At 37.4% G+C, this 3,565-nt stretch overlaps 1 protein-coding gene across 1 annotated transcript in view; it reads right to left on the bottom strand.

The window, feature by feature from the left end:
* THSD7B (thrombospondin, type I, domain containing 7B) overlaps nt 1-3,565 on the bottom strand; it is a 1,033,118-nt gene that overhangs the window by 219,362 nt on the left and 810,191 nt on the right. The window lies entirely within an intron of this gene.

Below are 3,565 nucleotides of genomic sequence, written 5' to 3'. Positions count from 1 at the left end.
CACTTTATTGCCTCTTTTTTCTTAAAAGAGAGGTAAAAAGGAGCCTTGCTTTGGTGGTTTGAAGCCAGAAGCCAGCATTTGGCACACGCTTTCTGTTTTAAATGGAAATACAATGATGGCCAGAATGGAAAAAAAAAAAAAAAAGAATATGATTAATTAAACAAATTACATAAAATTGAGCAAGTGTCTGCAAATGTGGCCTTGATAAAAAGTTATAGCAGATTACCATGCACATGTGTGCAACCAATGACAGAATTTCTGAATTACTGACAACTGAAAATTATGAAAAGACAAACAGCTTCTATCTCTTACCTCCTAAAACATTGTGTCCATCATGTTTCTGGTTTCTAAATGTTTATTGAGGGGACCAGATGGAAGCAGCCCCTGAAGCTAAAACTTCTACCTTTTATCAAATTAATTGTACAGGAATTTTAGTGTTGTATATCAATAATACAAACACTTGTCATATTCAGGTCCCCAGATCAGAATGACTCTGCAAAGTAAGATGCTCGATGAAATTCACAGAGCCTTTCTTCCATTTCTTAGATTTCTATGATGTAGGATGCTAGTAACCAGATAATATTGCTCTACTTCCCCAGCTTAGTTAAGGATGCCTCAAATCACCTACAAAAACATGCATTTCTAAAAGTATTTTTTACTATTCAAGATAGCACACACCATGCCTAAAGGCAGATACACTGGCATGAGGTCCCAGGCTTATCACAACCATTTTATCTTGAGTATCTCTAATGTTATACATAGCATCAGGCATGTGCGGGCCTCATCACAGGCTCATAATTAATGTATGTTGACACGCACTGAACTCAAGGAAATGGAGAGTTTGTGGTTCCAGATCTGATCTTGTATCTTACTTGGGGGGATTGTTAAAATATTCCTCCTTAGCAGGAAACACACTGCTTTTGGATTGAAATAGCATTTGTAGAGAAACTGAGGAGCTGAGCAGATTGTACTGGATTTACTTGCATTGGATTTCTGTCCTCTATTATTGGCTTCCTTGCTTGTGTCCTATTAAATTGATAATGTGGCCTTCTTTGGGGGTGGCTATATTTCAGTGATGGGTGAAATGGTTCCTTAGACAAAGCAAAAGATTATCTGTGGTCTGCTGAGCCAAGTGGTATAAAGGAAGCTGCGAGAAGGGGGTTTGTTTAGGTTCCGCCATTGATTTCCTGGCAGTTCACTTAAGGGACCATCAAGGTTTAGGTTTTCTCGTTAAAATCCTGCGTTAATACTTATCACTTAAAGAGAAGTGTGTTAACTTTAGGAATTTAGAGTGCACTGCAATAAGTAAAAACTGTTTTCAGTTAGGTTAGAATTATGGAATGGAGCTGAAATTTTGGAGCTAAGAAAAAAAGGTAAAATCATCTGTTCCAACCACATCATTAACTCCATTAAAAAAAGCAGAGGGAAAAAAAATCACACACACACCACTGCTATGCCCATGTCAATTAAAATAATAAGCTTGCTTTTATAAATTCAGTATTGCTGTAATTAGACCTTTAAAAGCTGAGGAAGGTGATACATTGAAAGAGGCAGATAAATGATTTGAATTTTAAGCTTTCTTATCCTCCAAGAGATCACACTCAGTAACTACTAATCCAGCAAAATCCTTGTTTTCTGATAAAAATGCAAGGAGTTATTTACAATTCCATAGTCATGGTGACATTTCGATTGAACATTAAATGACTTCTTCTAAAAACAAAGTCATTTTATAGCTGAGGCATATAAAGTGTCTTATCTTGAAAGATTTAATTAAAATAATTTACACATGATAGAGTATAAATTATAGAGTAAACAGAAAGAAAAGAGAACACAGATATCATGGAAATTACTTCTCATTAAGGCTAATCTCTGATCATAGTACTAATGTAAAACAAAACAAAATGTCAACAGTTAAAGATTTATCCCTTACACTCACTCATTTATTCATTAGTTCAGTTAGCAATCATTTACTGATCAGCTTCTAGGTACAACCCAGACTTTTCTGAGACATTGAGATTACATTTCCTCTTATGTGAGCCCTGGAAAACTATGGCTCCTGGGCCAGATTTGGTCTACTATCCCTTCTTTCTCTTTCTCTCTCTCTGTCTCTTAAATGAGATATAATTTACATACTTAAAAGTACATTTTTTTAAACATGAAACATAATATGGTTTTAGCTTATACAATTATTGCCACAACCTCAAATTCCAGAATATTTTTATTATCCTACACCCACTATCAGTCAGTTGCTATTACACTGTTCTTTCTGCTCCGGGCCATGACAAGTAATCTCTGACCCCTCATTTGCCTAATCTCGTTACTTCATATAAACAGAATCATGTGGTATGTGACTCTTCAGGCCTCTTCACTCAGCCTAAGGTTTCCAAGGTTTATCCCGGCCACAGCATGAATAAACACTTCATTACTTTTTGTGAGTAAATAATATTCAATTGCGTGAGAAAATAGTTTTTGTTCATTGATTCACAGACATTTGGGGGTTTCCATTGTGTTAGTTCTTAAGAATAATCCCATTGACATTTCTGTACACACTTTTGCTTGGAGTCATGGTTTGAATTCTTTGGGGTATTTGTATGACAATACAAACAATATATGGAAGTTCTATTTAAGTTATATCCATGAAAGCATTGGTTTTTTCATTATAAGGAGTTCTGGTGGCATAGTCCTTTAAGAAGTTACACTGCTAATCCAAAGGTGACATCTCTCTGGCAGTTTGAATCCACCAGCTGCTCAGAGAGAGGAAGATTGGTCACCTTCCCCAGCACGATTTACAGCCTTAGAAATCAAGTGGAGGGTCAACTGTGCATCACTTTCCAATCAATGGCAATGAGTTTGAATGCGATAATCAAAAGAACCCTATTAGTGGGTTGATATGGCGTATCACTGTGATATCGATTATTATTGTAAAAATAGAAGGATAACTAGTAAAAAACGTAAGGGAACCCAAGCAGGGAAATGGTGGGAACAGAGGGGTGGGGATAGGTAGGGATGAAATCAAAAGGGTTTCTCAATTTAGTAGGGAGAGGGAGAGGGAGAGGATAAAGGAAATGAAAAAGAACTGGTAGGGACCAGAACAGACAGTGTAATGATGACCTTATTTCAATGGTGATTAATTTTATAAAACATATTGCATTGGAATGATTGCATGAAACACAATGTGAATGAGGAATAGTATGAAACATAATGTATACGAACTTTGTGAGAAAATAAATGTTGTTGTTGTTATGTGCCGTTGAGCTACTTGCAACTCATAGCGACCCTCTGTACAACAGTCCTAAACCCTGCTCTGTCCTGTGCCAATTGCACTGTCTCCGATACACCCATCCCAATTACCCCACCTCATAGAGGGCCTTCCCCTCCTGCACTGTCCCTCCACCCTCCCAAGCATGATGTCCCTCTCCAAGGACCGGTCCTTCCTTACAACATGCCCAAAGTATGTCAGACGAAGCCCTAGAAGCCTTGCCTCCAATGAGCAGCCTGCTTTAACCCTCTCCAGCATGAATCTGTTTATTTTCTTGGCAGTCCATGGTACATTCAATACTCTTCT

The sequence above is a fragment of the Elephantulus edwardii genome, unplaced genomic scaffold, assembly GCF_000299155.1.
Source record: "Elephantulus edwardii isolate Elephantulus edwardi_28Jun2011 unplaced genomic scaffold, EleEdw1.0 scaffold00143, whole genome shotgun sequence".
Taxonomy (NCBI): domain Eukaryota; kingdom Metazoa; phylum Chordata; class Mammalia; order Macroscelidea; family Macroscelididae; genus Elephantulus; species Elephantulus edwardii.
Note: the sequence above shows the minus strand (reverse complement) of the source record. Positions and strands in the feature narration are given on the sequence as shown.